At 45.2% G+C, this 17,306-nt stretch overlaps 1 pseudogene; it reads right to left on the bottom strand.

Moving 5' to 3' along the window:
• Positions 1–6,649: 6,649 nt before the first annotated feature.
• LOC129630624 (T-box transcription factor T-like) lies at positions 6,650–16,068 on the bottom strand (annotated as a pseudogene).
• Between the last annotated feature and the right edge of the window lie 1,238 nt (positions 16,069–17,306).

The raw sequence follows: 17,306 nt of genomic DNA, 5'->3' as shown, positions 1-17,306 counted from the left end.
TAAGCCCGTGCACTGCAATTATTGAGCCCTTGAATCACAACTACAGAGGCCTTGTGCCTAGAACCTGTGCTCCACAGCAAGAGAAGCCACCACAATGAGTTTATGCACCACAACAAAAGGTAGCCCCAGCTCACTGAAACTAGAGAAAGCCCTAGCAGCCATGAAGCAGCAATGGAGACCCAGTACAACCAAAAATAAATTAAATATACATATATTTATATATATAAATTGGAGAAGGCAATGGCAACCCACTCCAGTACTCTTGCCTGGAAAATCCCATGGATGGAGGAGCCTGGTGGGCTGCAGTCCATGGGGTCGCTAAGAGTTGGACACAACTGAGCAACTTCACTTTCACTTTTCACTTTCATGCATTGGAGAAGGAAATGGCAACCCACTCCAGTGTTCTTGCCTGGAGAATCCTAGGGACGGGGGAGCCTGGTGGGCTGCCGTCTCTGGGGTCGCACAGAGTCGGACACGACTGAAGCGACTTAGCAGCAGCATATATGTAAATGTTTAATTCACTCTTGTGGTGGTTTGAATGGCATCTCATTGTGCATTTAATTCTATTTTGGCTGGCCGTACAACTTCCAAGATCTTAGTTCCTCAACCAGGGATTAAACCCAGGCCCCAGCAGTGAAAGTGCTAAGTCCTAACTACTGGACCACCAGGCAAGTCCCTCACTGTGGTTTTTTTTTCTTTCCCAAATTTTATTTTTTTGGGCTCTGCTGGGTCTTCATTGCTGCTCATTCTTTTCTCTAGTTAGTGGGGGCTGCTCTCTGGTTGTGGTGTGAGGGCTTCTCATGGTCATGGCTTCTCTTGCTGAGCATAGACTCTAGGGCACTGTGGGCTCAGCAGTTGTGGCTCTCGGGCTCTGGAGCACAGTCTCAGTAGCTGTGGTATACCTGCTTAGTTGCTCCACAGCATGTGGGATCTTCCTGGACCAGGGATCGAATCTGTGTCTCCTGCATTGGCAGGTGGACTAATATTACATAAAGCAAGTATCTTCTCCTGGGCTGTGGCTTTCATTTTCACTCTTTTGACATCTTTTGATAAAACATGTTTTTAGTCTTAATGAAGTCCAGTTTCTCTTTCATGGTTATCACTTTTTATGTCCTCTTCACCCACTCCAAGGTTCTGAAAACATGCCCTTATTTTTTCTCAGAAATGTTTTGTAGTTTCCTGTGTAGAGGTATTGCACATCTTTCATTAGAATGCTAGACATTTGGTTTTTTAGTACTATTATAAATGATAATATTTTAAATTTTCATTTTCCAATTACATAGAAACAAGTGATTTTTGCAGATGCTGATAATTCACTTATGGGAGCAGTTTGTAGATAGGTTTGGATTTTATGCATATCTCACTGTGTCATGTTAAAAATAATTATTTTCTCTTTCCCCCAATCTTTATATGAATACCTTTCTTCTTCATTCTAGCTAGGACAGCCAATGCAATGCTGAATATAAGTGATGGTAATGGATACCAGTCACAGGAGGAGTGTTCAGCTTTTCACTATTATATGTAATGCTGATGTACATTAAAAAAATACATTTATATTTTATTTGGTTGCTCTGAGTTGCAGCACGAAGGATCTTTGATCTCCATTGCAGTGTGTGGAATCTTGTTGCAGCACGCAGGATCTAGTTCCCTGACCAGGGACTGAATGCAGGGCCCCTGCACTGGGAGCTTGGAGTCTTAGCCACTGGACCACCAAGGAAATCCCCGCTGGTGTACATTTTTTGTATCTTTTATTAAACTAAGAAGTTCCCAACTATTTCCAATTTTTTGAGTTTTTAAAATTTCCTCTTCCGTTTTGAAAAGCAGAAGACTGTGTGCACAGCCCATTTGCTCACAGGGGTAGAGAGAGGGTAACTTGTGAAAAGATGTCAGCCTGTTCATTAGGTAAACGGGGGCTCATGCCAGCAGTTTTGGGATACTGCCAGCCTTTCCACCAATGGTCTCTGTGGGCTCAGCATTGCCAAGTCATCTGTAGCTGGCTGTTACAGACATTACTTGCACTCACTAACACTTGATTCTATACTTCCCAGCCTCTTAAGTGTGAACAAGGTAAGTTTTAACTGGAATAATGCAAAAATGAGCGTGTCTGACAGCTCCTTTCTATTTCTGGGAAAAGAAAAAGCAGCTATCTTCTGACAGTACTAGGAATAGACACCAGGATAGTGGTCTATCTCAGCTCAGTGGAAGTCTGAAGACTCCAGGATTTCCAGATTTAAACCAAGGAGCAGCTGGAAGGAAAAAGTAAGCTGGCCCAGACATGAGGTATGTTTTGAGTGTTAAGTCACAACCTGGGATGATGAAAGCTGCAGAGCAAACCCATTGACTGTCTGGGATGGGACTTTCCTGGTGGTCCAGTGGTTAAGAATCCATGCTTTCACTGCAGGAGGCAAGGGTTTGATCCCCTTAGGCATGGAGAACTAAGATCCTGCATACTGCACAGTACAAAAAAAAAAAAAAAAAAAAAAAAAAAAAAACCCAACAAAAAAAAGACAGTCCTGGAAATCAGACATTGAGAGGCATCTGACCCAGGAATATACCCAGGAGTGGTTATAGTAAATATGGACAAGGTTGACATTTCTTGCTTTGTCAAGAAGCCCTTTAGATACTTGCAGAGGACAGCCGTGAGATTCTGATCATACACAGCTACAGATAAACCCAGTGCCAGGTTTTGAGCAGCTCCAATGCCTAGTTCTTCCCAGAGTTGAGCCAGATCTCCAGGCTGTCTGGAGCAGTAGCAGTGCTGGACGTGGACTCACTCCTGCCAAACACCAGCTAGCCACAGAAGCAGAGGTGTGCTCCTGCCCTGCTAGCTCTCAGCCCCGAAACTTATTTTTAGATCTGTGACTCAGAGGTCTAGACCAGGACTGAGACCTTGGGGAGACAGAAGCCCTGCTCATTTGCTGGCTCTTGCGAGTAGCATGGGTCTGGCTGTTTGACACCATGATCACATCCATTAGAGACCTCGGCTGCAGTGATATGATTTCCAGTAGGACAGTCTCTTGAGGCCTTCATATTAGATGCCTTCTCTAAGACATGTGATATAATCTGGCAATCAGACTTGTATTCCCAAAAGCTCATCCTGCTTACTGCATAGAAAATGAATGGCAGGGGTACAGTATGGATGGAGGGTGGCCAACGAAGAGGTTATTAAAGTCATACAGGCAAGAGTTGACAGTGTTTCACACTAGAGTAGAGGCAGACAGAGTTACCAACTGCAAACGTTTACCTTCTTTTTCCTTTAAGACTACAATTGATGCTTTCGAATTGTGGTGCTGGAGAAGACTCTCGAGAGTCCCTTTGACAGCAAGGACATCAAACCAGTCTATGCTAATGGAAACCAACTCTGCATATTCATTGGAAAGACTGATGCTGAAGCTGAAGCTCCAATGCTTTGGCCACCTGCTGCAAAGAACTGACTCATTGGAAAAGACTGATGCTGGGAAAGATTGAGGGCAGGAGGAGAAGCGGGCAACAGAAATGAGGTAGTTGGATGGCATCACCAACTCAATGGACATGAGTTTGAAGAGACTCCAGGAGATGGTAAAGGACAGGGAAGCCTGGTGTGTTGTAGTCCATGGGGTCACAAAGAGTCGGATATGACTTATCGACTGAACAACAGCAACCTTTAAGACTACACTAAATAGTCAGTAAATGACTAAAATAATATTTAGAATATAAATATAATGGGGCAGGGAGGATTCCGTGAGGTATGTTTCAACAAATTTCTGGACTGATTAGAACAGATGAAAGAAGTACGGTGACCCAGGGAGGAACAAAAGAATGCGGACACCATACCCCAGGGTTGCTGTTGTGCAGGAGGAGCTGCTTGCCTGAAACTCTGAAATGCTTCAGACTCTGAAGCAGCAGGTAAGACAGAGGGCAAGCATGAGAAGGGGGTTTGAAAACAGGAAAACTAACCTAGGGTGTGTCTGCACAACAAGCAGTGAACAATTTTGTTTCTTAATGCTTTTAAAGTGACCTACAATTAGACAACACACTCCTAGGAAAAACAAACAATCAAAGGAAGATTCTTTTCTGCAGGTACAGAGTATTTGTGGATCTGAAATCACTGGCACCGCTGAATGAAGCCCTTGGGAATTCAGAGACCTCAACAATAAAGATACACCTGGAAGTATTTGTTGTTGTTCATTGTTGTTCAGCTGCTCAGTTGTGTCCGACTCTTTGAAACCCCATGGACTCCAGCACACCAGGCTTCCCTGTCCTTCACTGTCTCCTGGAATTTGCTCAAACTCATGTCCATTGAATCAACGATGCCATCCAACCATCTCATCCTCTATTGCCCCCTTCTCCTCCTGCCTTTAATCTTTTCCAGAATCAGGGTCTTTTCCAATGAGTTGGTTCTTCACATCCAAAGTATTGGGGCTTCAGCTTCAGCATCAGACCTTCCAATGAATATTCAGGGTTGATTTCCTTTAGGATTGACTGGTTTGATGTCCTTGCTGTCCAAGGGACTCTCAAGAGTCTTCTCCAGCACCACAGTTCGAAAGCATCAATTCTACAGTGCTCAGCCTTCTTTATGATCTAACTTTCACGATAAAGATACACCTTAGAGCATTTGTCAGATGACAAATCCTGGTGACACCCAGAGCTCCAAGGCAACTCTTCTGCTTCCTACCAGTGAGAGGTAAGAAAGAATTCTCAGATATTTGGATAAAGTCTACTACAGGAAGTGTACTACCAAGATTAACAATCCTGGTAAAAATACCTAAGAAACACAAAAGTTTGACTTGACAGCTTTTACATTTGAGTAAGAGGGAGATTTAGTGAAAGAACAGAGTGGGTGGCATCAAAGATATTATCTAAGAAGTAGAAAGAGAAAGAGCTAAAGGAAAGATACAAATCTTTAAGTCAAAAGGGTCTACATGGGAATTCCCTGGTGGTCTAGTGGTTAGGATTCAGTGCTTTCACTTCTGTGACCTGGATTCAATCTCTGGTTGGGGTACCCCCACAAATTGTGCCCTGCACCACCACCCCAACCCCCAAAGAGGAAAAAACACATCACCTATCATGGAAAAAAAAAATTAAATTGGCATCAGACTTAGCACTGCTGCATGTTAGATGAACAGTCAGCAATTGAGCTGAGAATGATTTTTATATTTTTATATTTTAAAAATAATAAGTGACAGGTTCATTTATTCATGTTACAGGTCAAATATCCTTCTGTATATATTAAATGTGAAAAATGTAAAGGAAAAACAATCCAGAAGTTAAAAAAAGGCAAGGTCCAGTCAGGAAGCAAATTAAAATGGAGATGGTCTGGGCTTCCCTGGTGGCTCAGTGCTAAAGAATCTGCCTGCCAATGCAGGAGCCGTGGGTGATCCCTGATCCAGGAAGATCCCACATGCCACAGAGCAACTTAGTCCATGCACCACAGCTACTGAGCCACTGGGAAGTCTCAACTACTGAGCCTACATGTTGCAACTACTGAAGCCTGTGCATCCTCCAGCCTGTGCTCTGCAACAAGAGAAGCCCGTGCAGTGCAGTGAAGACTACCCTGCTCTCTGAAACTCGAGAGAAGCCTGCACAGGAACCAGGACCCAGCACAGCCAAAAATAAAAATAAATAAAATTTAAAAATAATATAATATAGATGATCCTAAGAAACTGGTGGAAATTCAGAAAAAAGATAATCCATTTAACTTTTTTTTTTTTTACATTGGTTTTATTTTACAGAAGATGCTTTCTGCTGATTGGCTAGTTTGGCAAAAGAAAAATATGAACAGTTGTAGGTTTAGCAATACAAAAGATTAGCTACATATGGTCAAATTCAACACATTCTAGTGGACAGAGCTGGACAGTGTCCTTTCAACTACAATCTGCTGTCCCCAACTACGATTTGATTCTCTCACAGCTGAACTCTGACTGTGATCCCTGCCATAAAAGGAGTCTAAAAACTACTTGAAAGCCACAGGGAGGAGAATTAAAAGTGTGTTTTTTTAATCTCATTGGAGTATGACGGGGGAGTTTACAAATTCTGATATGCCAGAGTCATCTACGCATTGTAAGCAAAACAGAGTTTCTGGCTGCTAGAAAGTCACTGCTACTGTGAATCCTGGTGAGTGAGGCCGCCTGCATGGCTTTCACACCCGGATTCACCTGCAGCACATAAAGGACCCAGGACAGCACTGCAGCCACGGAGGATGAAATAAGGTAAATAGCAGAAGATGTCTCTTGCCTGGAAAATCCCATGGACGGAGGAGCCTGGTGGGCTACAGTCCATGGGGTCGCTAGGAGTCGGACTCAACTGAGCGACTTCAATTTCATTTTTCACTTTCATGCATTGGAGAAGGAAATGGCAATCCACTCCAGTGGTCTTGCCTGGAGAATCCCAGGGACGGGGGAGCCTGGTGGGCTGCCGTCTCTGGGGTCACACAGAATCGGACACGACTGAAGCGACTCAGCAGCAGCAGCAGCAGCAGCAGATGTATCTTCCTCTTATTTAAAGGGAGGGTTAACAGGCCTCGTTTCCTTCCCTCGCCCCGGGAGACTGCCAATCAAATGAACACTTGCTGCCACAGCAGAGTCATTGTGTCCTTAAAGACACAGGCTCTGGTTCACATCAACGGAGGCAACACGGGCATCCACAAGGCCAGGAGGCGGGCTGGGGCATCCTACTGGCTGTTGGCAATGTCTCTGGCTGTGGCAGCTCCTTTGTACAGCGGGAACCCCTAGGAGGAGGGTGCCGAGACCACGTGGGTGAGGGAGGCAGTGAGCAGAGAAGCCTAGGAAAGAACTGGGCTCTCAGCCCGCTGGGCACACCTGGGCGCCCAGGGTGACCGTGCCGTTGTTCACAGACCACAGGCTGGCGTACTGGCTGGAGCCCATAGGAGGACCAGCATTGGGACCCATGGGGAGCATGCTGGTGTGGGCAGGCATTCCAAGGCTGGACAGTTGTCATGGGTTGGAGCATGGACATGCAGATGAATTGTCAGGAAGTGTTCGAGAATTGTTCTGCTGCGTAAGGGCTGGGGTAGGGGTCTCCTGGATGGTGGTTCCTCAGGGCCAGGTACCTTTCACAGCCGTGCGTGAAAGGCTGTGAGGGGAGGGCGCTGAACTGAGGGTGGAGGGTGGCAGGTGACACAGGGTGCTGGTTCCAGGAATCAGCCAGCATTCAGATGGCTGGTTTTTCCATCATATCTGGCTCCAGGTTTTTCCATCATATCTTTGTGATCACTTCTTTCCCTTGCATCAAGGAAAGCTTTTGCAAATGGGCTGTAGTAAATTTTAAGAGCTGCTAGCTCCTCATTTTGGTAAGTGCTCACTGCCATGAACTGGGTCTCCTGGGGAGCAGTGTTTAACACGATCTAGTCCCCTCCATTGAGCTTGTTGGTGAACTTGACTTTGCTGAAGGAGACAGGCACCTTCAACCCGTGTGCCCTGAAGTTGGGAAAGTCAGGGTGGATGTAGACGCAGCTGGGCATCTGTGGCTCAGGCTTGCCCCGTGGTACCCGCTCTTGGTTCAGGTACTTCAAGCGATTGGAAGTCCAGCAGGAAGGAATACACAGCATTGGGGTCCCGGCCGGACACGTTCACCTTCAGTACCGGGAACACCCTCCTGCAGCTCATGGTCACCATCATCTCGTTGGTAAGGTCCTTGAAGCGCAGCCCCAGCTAGCTCTCCTCTAGGCCCAGGCACAGCTCGCGCTCCCTGGGGCCACCTTCTCGCTGCCTGCCTGCTACTCGCTCTCTACAGCTCAGCAGATGGTCCACGGGGTACTGCAGGCTCTTCCCCTGCTCTCGTTGTTGGGGAGCTCATCCTCTTACCTGCCCCCTCCCCACCACCCCCCAAGCCCTGACTTGGCTATTTGAGAGGAGAGCCACCTTCACCTCAGTAGGCGGCCACTTTTTCAACAAGAGGGGCCTCCCGGGTCCCAGACCCAGGTGGATGGCGAGGAGAGATATCTGGGCGGGGGTTGGGGGGTGCGGGTGGGTGGAGGGATGCGGTGGCGAGGGAAGGGGTGGGGGAGAAGTTTATTCCACTTGAATTGCCGACAAAGGTCTGTGTGGTCAAAGTCAAAGTGAAAGTGGCTCAGTTGTGTCTGTCTTTTTGCAACCCCATGAACTATACAGTCCATGGAATTCTCCAGGCCAGAATTCTGGAGTGGGTAGCCTTTCCCTTCTCCAGGGGATCTTCCCAATCCAGGGATTGAACCCAGGTCTCCCACATTGCAGGCGGATTCTTTACCAGCTGAGCCACAAGGGAAGCCCATATAAGGTAATACACATCCTGAAAAACCAGCTGAATGTAAATTGCTATAATCTCTATCAAAAAGGACACGGGAATATTAGAATTATGAAGTCATGTCTCCTATTATCCAGAATCTTGGTTATTAATCTTACAGATACATTCACCTTTTTGTTAAATGACTCATTCCAACACTGCTTGGACTAGCAAAACTTGGAAACAACCTGGTTGCATGTGAAGAGGGCAACTTGAAGGCCTGAGTGACACTGAGAAAAAGGAAGCAGATTGCAATTGGAAATTCTATTTAAGTTATTTTTGAACTGTTTGAATGCATACATTAAAGCCTCAGCCGGGGCCTTTCCTGGTGGTCCATGGGTTAAGACTTCACCTTCCAATGCAGGGGGTGTGGGTTTGATCCCTGGTTGGGGAGCTAAAAGATGCCACATAACTCTCCGCCAAAAAAACCATAACATAAAAAAAAGAAGCGATATTGTGAAGCCTCCACCAGAGGAACAGTCCACTGAGGAGACCAAACAGGTCCCCAAACTATAGATCTCTGCCACTGGAAGTCTAGGCCGCATGTTCCAACTGTCAGAGGGCAGGGAGAACCACTCTGGGTTACTGTGCTGGTTTCCTACATGGCCTTCCTACTAATTTATTCTCAACACAGCAGTCAGATGTTTTTATTGTTTATTTATTTAAAATCCAAAGACATACACATGGACGAGATTCACTGACCATTGTAGTAGAAGTGCTTTTTTTTGGCCACACCACATGGCTTGTGGGATCTTAGTTCCCCAAGGAACCCAGGCCCCAGCACCGAAAGTGCTGACTCCTAACCACTGGACCACCAGGGAATTTCCCAATGCTTTTTAAATGTAAGTCAGATTGTCACTCTTCTTTCTATTCAAAACCCTACAATTGCTTCCCATCTGGGACCAAATGTCAATGATTAGAGTGGACTCCACTATTCCTTCCCTATCAAGACTCCACTGACTCTAACCTCATATCCCACAAGCCTCTCCTCCCTTACTCTGTGCTTCGATGTTCATAGTCACTCAATCGTGTCCAACTCTTTTCGACCCCATGGACTGTAGCCTGCCAGGCTCCTCTGTCCATGGGGATTCTCCAGGCAAGAATACTGGAGTGGGTTGCCATGCCCTCCTCCAGGGGATCTTCCCAACCCAGGGATCAAACCCAGGCCTCCTGCATTGCAGGAGGATTCTTTACCATCTGAGCCACCAGGGAAGCCCATTAATACTGGAGTGTGTAACCTATCCCTTCTCCAGGGGATCTTCCCAACCCAGGAATTGAACCTGGATCTCCTGCAATACAGGAGGATTCTTTACCAGCTGAGCTACCAGGGAAGCCCCTCCCTCACTACTCCAGCCATAATAGGTTCACTCTTGCTTCAGGGTCTTTGCAGCTAACATTTCCTCTGCTTGAACATCCAATCAGCTTCTTGAGTCATTTATCAAATGTCAGCTTCCCTAACCTATTTTAAATTGAAGTAGCAACCCCCCCCCCCCCTCCCACCTATACACCCTATCTTGTCCTCCCTTCGTGGTTTTTTCTCCATAGAGTTTCAGCATCTTTTTTGGTCATGCCATTTGGTTTTCAGGATTCCAGGTCATTGACCAAGGATTGAAGCTGGGCCCCTGAAGTGAAAGTGCGCTGAGTCCTAACCACTAGACTGCCAGGGAATTTTCCCTTAAGCATCTTCTTAACAGACTACAAATTTAATTATTTGTCTCCTCCCAGAACACAAGCTCCAAGAAGGGCTTGTTTTATTTTGTTCACTGTTGCTTACCCTGCCAATGAACTATACCCCTTGCATATAAAGGCTTGGTAAAGATTTCTTGAATAGCTTTCTGTTTTCCATAGAAAATCAGTAAAACTAAAACCAAAAGCCTACGTAGGAAGGGATGACAGTATGACTGAGGGCTTTCATTATAAGCCCTCTGAGGCATTTAAATTAAAACACGTCTACACATATCTCTGATCAACATAAAACATTTTAAAAATAAGAGACATTAGATGTATTTAGAAAGTAGAATTGATAGAACTTGCTAACAGGCATGAAGCTGGTGTAAAACTGTAGGAAATGGAGTGTCAAAGGTGACTTTCACATTTGCAGCTCAGTTGGGTTAGTAGATGGTGTTGCTACATACTAGACCAAGAACACTGGAAGAAAAGCAGAGGGAATGGGAATTCCCTGGTGGTCTGGTGGTCAAGACTCAGTGCTGTCAATGCTGAAGGCTCAGGGAACTACTACCCCAAAAGCTGAGTGGCCAGCCAAAAAGGAAAAAATCCATCACTTTAGTTTTGGAAACGTTACATTCGAGAGGCTACTATAAGACCTTTAATGACAAAATCAGGAAGTGAGACTCAGGGATGTCCCTGGTGGTCCAGTGGTTAGGACTCAGTACTTTTACTGTGGTGAGCCTGGTTGGGGAACTAAGATTCTGCAAGTGGAGCAGCCAACCTCCCCCCTCCCCCCCAAAAAAAAGGGTCAGATCCAGACTTAGAAAAGATCAGTGCTAGATAAGTGAATATGAGAATAACTCCATATAGATAAGCACCCTCTCCCTTCCCACCACCCCCCCACCCCCACCAAAAAACAAGTGACCTTAGCTAGCAGGATCACAAAGGTGGTTTTCCCAGGGTAAGGCTTTCCTGGATGTGCTACCCCTGTGATTTCCCCAAATGTGGGAAACTCCACTGAATAATTTGTGGTAGTGTGTGTGTGTGTTGGAGGGAGGACAGGGAGTGGCAGGGAGAATAGAAAAAAAGCTAAAGTCGAACCCTGAGGAACACTATTATTTCAAAATGGGGTGACTGTAGAATCAGATTTAGGGACTGAGGAGCAACAGCTAGAGGGGTGGAAAGAAAACCAGGTGAGTATGGCAGCCAGGAAGACAAGAGTATTTTCAGAAGGAAGAAGTGGACGGTATGGAATGGTTCTGCAAAGCAAGTAAGAAAGGAAAACGTCGAAAGGCTCACTGGAGATCATTAGTGACCAAGAACTGTTTTAGTGGTGCACCGGAGTGGAACAAGGTGGGTTAAGAAGTGAAAGGGAGATGAGGCCTCAGACAGTTAAGAGCTCTAAGTAGGAACTGGAAGGATGTAGGATTCAAGGATAATTTTCTTAACAAAGAAGCTTGTAACATAATAAATGCTACATAGTTACTATATGTATACTTTGTTTATTGTTTTGCAGATACTGCCTTTTCTACAAATTGAAAGTTCTGTGGCAACCCTGCACCTAGAAAATCTATCAGGGCCATTTTTCCAACAGTACTATTTTAAAAATAAAGGTAATGTACATTGTTTTTTAGGCACAATGCTATCACCGCACATTTAATAGACAAAAGTACAGTGTAAATCTAACTTTATATATACTAGGAAAGAAAAAATATTTGTCTCACTTTATTGTAATATTTGCTTTACTGGCGTGTGGATCTGAACCCACAATATCTCCATTATGCCTGTATATATAAACATATGAATATTAACATATGAATATGCCATATAATAGGACTTCCCTGTTGGCTCAGACGGTCAAGTGTCTGTCTACAATGCGGAAGACCCGGGTTCGATCCCTGGGTTGGGAAGATCCCCTAGAGAAGGAAATGGCAATCCACTCCAGTACTATTGCCTGGAAAATCCCATGGACAGAGGAGCCTGGTAGGCTACAGTCCATGGGGTCACAAAGAGTCGGACACAACTGAACGACTTCACTTACTTATGCCACAGAATATGCTGGCATAATAATTAAATGTGAATGGGAAGGATCCTTAAGGAAGATGAATATAGGCAGAGAGGTAACTCAATAATGTTAAGTCTGGGAATGGGAATGGTGGGAGTGAGGGAGACAGAACACAAGCAGTTTTTTGATCCGTGATCTTTTCTGTTTTTAGAGGACAACCAGGATAAGGCTCGGTGCACACGAGCTTAGTGTAGAGTATGGTTTAAGTGCCTGAGGCAGTTTCCATCCAGCAGTCTTCTAGTTTTCTGAAATGTATTTAACAGGACCATTTGCTAACTAGAGAGGTAATTGCAGAATAGTAATATGTTTTACCGGAGAAGGCAATGGCACCCCACTCCAGTACTTTTGCCTAGAAAATCCCATGGACGGAAGAGCCTGGTAGGCTCCAGTCCATGGGGTCGTGAGTCAGACACGACTGAGTGACTTCACTTTCACTTTTCACTTTCATGCATTGGAGAAGGAAATGGCAACCTACTCCAGTGTTCTTGCCTGGAGAATCCCAGGGACGGGGGAGCCTGGTGGGCTGCCGTCTCTGGGGTCGCATAGAGTCAGACACGACTGAAGCGACTTAGCAGCAGCAGCAGCATGTTTTACTGGCAGTGTTGAGGGCCCAGGAGAGAGCAGTCAGGTTTATTGTGGTACTAACACATTCACCTGTGATTCTCTTCCACAGGACACAACCCTCTCAGTGAATATTGACCACGTGGGCGGGTGGCTGTTTTTGGGCTTGAAGTTTCTCTAGGCAAGAACACATAAAGTTCAGAAGAGCACAGGAGTTTAAGGTTTGTAAGAGAATGATGGTTCAAGGAGTCTAGGCTAGTTGGAAATGGGAAACGGGAAAGCAAAAGATGGAAGCTAGTGAATCCAACCGAGGTAGAAGGACTCCTGACCTGGAGGTCTGCACCAACCAAGCTGAAAGCGGTTACTGAGCAAAGGAGTGGTTAGGTCACTCTGTGTGTAATTATTAATTCTTGAGCAAGTCAGTTGGAAGAGCCAAGTGTGAGGTGTCTAAATCCATGATTCAGAGATGACACAGTTGAGACTGATGGACAAGGTCCAGGTGTGTGTACAGGTTTGGATGGGAGGAGATGAGAAGAAAAGGTCTCAGGATAAGGAATAGGAACTAGGGTGTGGGGTGGCTCCACAAGAGTTAACACAGCAAGGCTAACTACTGTCCTTTATAAAGACGGCTTATAAGTTCGGCCCTGGTTGACACCTGGAAACTAGGATTTGAGGAGGGTTTCCATCGTTCCCAACACGGATAAGAGTGGCTCAAGATGCCTAAACTGTTTGCACAATCAATGTGTTTACTTACGCTTTCGAGTCTTGGATTTTAGTATGTGCCACACGGAAGGTGCCTACATAACCAGACCCCAATCAAAACCCTGAGCCCTCAGTTGCTGAGCGGGGTTCCTTGATAAAAAAAACATTCCATATAGGTTGGAACAATTTGTTGCTTGGGGAATCAGGTATTGATACATCCTTTGTGACACCCTCTGAAAGTCTGAGCCTGGTTTGCTCCAGACTTTGCCCATATACCTTTTCCTTAATTTTGCATTGCACCTTTTTAATTTTGCTTTTTCTTTAATTTTGCCCAAAGAATGACAGTCCTTGAGTATGATGATCCTGGGAACTCCCAACATAGATGGGTAAACCACACAGATGAATTCACTTGGAAGAATGCAAGTGTAGAGGAAGAGAAAGACAGGAATAATTTTTTTTTTTAAGACAGTAGTTATCAGGTAACCAGGAGAGTGAGAGGATCACATAAGCCTCAACAAAGTAAGCAGGGGTTTTACCAGGAAGGGAGGGAGGAAGGACATGGAGTCCACATCCTGAACATTGGTTTGCAGGGCAAGGACTACTCTGGTGCTGCCACTGGGAAGGGTGGTGGGTAGAGCAGTGTCCTTGGGGAACAAAGGCTAGGCCCGCAGAGGAGGAGTAACCCTGCATCTGCTCTAATGGACACACCAATGTCTACATCTATAGCACACCAGGGTTTCTGGTACTTTATTCTTAAGTTACAAATTCCTCGCAGGAGCGCACTTGTGGAGTGGCACCATAGCTGGACACTACTATCCTTCACAGCAGTCCAAGTCCTTAAGTGGTGTAAGTCAGGGTTCCTCTCCCCCTCTCCAACTTCAGCTTCTCTTGAGGAGGAAAAAAACAGTGCCAGCATTATTTTAACAGCCAAAAGCTAGAAATGACCCAAATATGCTATCAACAGTAGAATGGATAAAACCATTGTTTCATAACACAATGGAATATTACATTGCAACGAAAATGCAGAGTGCACAGCCAAGCACAACAAAATGGATGAATCTCACAAATACAATGTTGAGCTAAGGACAAAAGAGTATACATGGCATAATTCCATTATTATAAGTAACAGGCACAAGCAAAAGCAATCTACGTTGTTAAAATTTAGGTTAGTGGTTACCCTTGAGGGGGTGGGAGCTACTGGAAGGAGCTGTCATGGGCTTCTGGGTAGTGTTTATATAGGTAATTATGATACGTGTACTTGTCTGTGTACACACCATACTTTAACACAAAGCAGTGCTACTCAATACACGACGTCAAAAAAAAAAAACAAGTTTCACAATAGTATGAATACTATCAATCTATTTTTGTGAAAAGCACACGCCTGTACAGAACAATGCTGCCTGGAATATACAGCCAAATAGTGTTATCAATGGTCAGCACTGAATGGTGGAACTGTAGATTTTCTTTCTTCTTTTATCTTTTTATAAACCATCTTCCATATGGCTCATATCCTTTTTACAATGTATTACTTTTACAAAAATGAAACTACACCTCATTCCTTTGTAGACCACAATCTGCAAAGCTCCATTTGGGGACAAAGAAATGCTATTAACTTAAACACTGGGGAATGGAGTAAGGGATAACTGCCACCCAACTAACCCATTAAAAAAAAAATTACAAAACAATTTCAGCACAAGCAAAATCCTGGACTGCAATGCAGGGATTTGCATTCTCATCAACAATCCTGTGTAGGGCTAGCTCCAGAGGATTATCAGGATTAAATGAGAACCAGGATTACAGAAGCACACTCCAGACATCCAGTAAACATGTTCCTGTCCTCTGTCCTGCAACAACTGTAAATCATTCATTGGAATTCATTTCAATCTCGCCTGGACCCAGGCTTCTCCCACTTCCTCAAGCTGGAATTCTCTCCTCTCTGCCCTTCCACTCCCAAACTGCTCTTCAAGTCTGGAGGTGAACCCAAGACTTTCTGGGTCATGAGCTCCTTGCTGGCCTCTCTGAGTTGTTTCTGTGCGCCTAGACTATGAGTCACTCTAAGAAAGCCTTATTACTGAAGTGAAATGTGCTTTGGCCTCACAGGGCTGCTTTCTTTACAAACCACAATATGGACACCAGTGTGTTCAGGTTGATTTTGACATGTTTATGAGCTAAACCTGAAAACACTTTCATCAGTCAGCCAAGTCTGTTAAATAGGAACCAAGCTGGAATTTAAAGAACACCCATATCACTGGCTCATAGCTCAGCACCATCATGGAGAACAGAAACCACATTAGATTCAAAGTCTCACTACGTGCTCTTGGGGTCAAATTTATGAATGTCTCAAAAACCACAAACTTGCTTTTACCAACCCTGGCCCTGAAAAACAGGATACAAACCTCTGCATCAGTCCTCCTCAGGAGGCTGGGAAGCCCCAAGATCAGGGCCTGGGTCCTCCATCTGTAGCTTCCCAGTGTACACAGGAGCTGACCGACTGGTGGCTGCTGGTCTCTGAGACTGCCGCTCAGAGGTACACTCTCCTTTGGGTCCCTTGCCTGACTAGCTCCTAGGCCAAGAAGTTGTCCCAGTGTCTATCCTGGGAGAAGCTAGGGCAGCCTGCTCTGTGCAAAGCCCCATTAGCACACCCAGATTCAGAGATTAATGGTGCTACTTCCCTAAGCTGGATTCCCATTGTACTAATACCTGTCATCTTCTAAAATCAGTCAAAACAGGTGAATTAAGCAAATTGGTGACATTTGAGCTCCTCTGAAAGTTCACTCACCTTCATTATACTGTGACACTCTCCCCACTGTCATGGTTTAAACCAGCTTAGTCTCTGAACTAACAGGGCAGGGAGATCCTGCAACACTGAATCCAGACACGATTAGATAGATGTGAGCTACAACCACAGGGTTTTGCGCAAAGAGCAGCTTTTCTTTCAGGTGGACAACCCATGGAGACAGGAACGAAAGCCACATAAAACTGACACACAGAAACACCACCACACACTCATTTCCTACATGCTGGGAACTGAGCCTCAGTACTCAAAGCAGCTGAACACTGGAAGAAACAAGTCTCCATCTTTCAGTTTCCCCCTAGATTCTGTCCTGCAGACACACACCCCCTCTACCACTTAGTTCTTTCCCACTCTTCATGATGGAGCCACAATTTAGATATACTGAATCTGGAATGATAGAGAAATGATTAAAAAAAATAGTTCTATATGGAAACCTCACCAAGGCCCCTAACACAGAGGGGGCTAGATTAGATGAACCAGCTGCGATGTTTTAAAATTGGCTTTCTAAACCTGGCTCATCAGAAGTACCGTGGGATTTAAGGTTGCCAGTTTTCACAGCAGAACTTTACAATCAGACACACCAAGTGTGGGGCATGGGAATTTGTACTTTAAAAAAACGCTCCTCAGCTGATTCTGGTAGGCAATTTATGAACGACTGATGGAGAAGAGGATGAATTGGTAACTCCTATGTGATAATCAGTTTCCAACATGCCAACAGTATTCCTGGAAGTAAGGTTCTTTTCCTTTCACATATCATATAGATTCTTTAGTGAAGTTTTTTTTTAAATCTGGGGGCAGGGGGATTCCCCACTCATTGCCTTTCCACGCAGAGGGACTTTAGTATTTCTCTAGATACAAAGGACACTGCTGCACTCTGGACTGGATAACTGATTAAGGGGCACCTTCCAGCAGAGCACAGGACATTCACCATCCTGGCCCTTACTCTTTCAATGTCAGTGGTGTCTCAAATCATTCATTGTGATAACCAGAACATCTGCTTTCACATTTCTAAATGTTCCCCAATGTCAGGTCACCCCAGATTAAGAGCCAGTGAGCTGAATGAACATTCCTGACCTCTCTTGCTAGCCCTCACATCCAGTTGTGCTTTTGGAGGGAGAAATGGTCTCACCAAAGACAAGTTCGGAGGAATCAGCCCTCCCCTTTTCCCTCTTTTGCACCTGCCTGCCTATAGAGTATGCATTCTAGCCTGAGGTTGCCAGTTTGGCCTGTATCTGGCTGGCTTAATTTCCTCATGTC

This window comes from Bubalus kerabau, chromosome 17 (genome assembly GCF_029407905.1).
Source record: "Bubalus kerabau isolate K-KA32 ecotype Philippines breed swamp buffalo chromosome 17, PCC_UOA_SB_1v2, whole genome shotgun sequence".
Taxonomy (NCBI): domain Eukaryota; kingdom Metazoa; phylum Chordata; class Mammalia; order Artiodactyla; family Bovidae; genus Bubalus; species Bubalus kerabau.
Note: the sequence above shows the minus strand (reverse complement) of the source record. Positions and strands in the feature narration are given on the sequence as shown.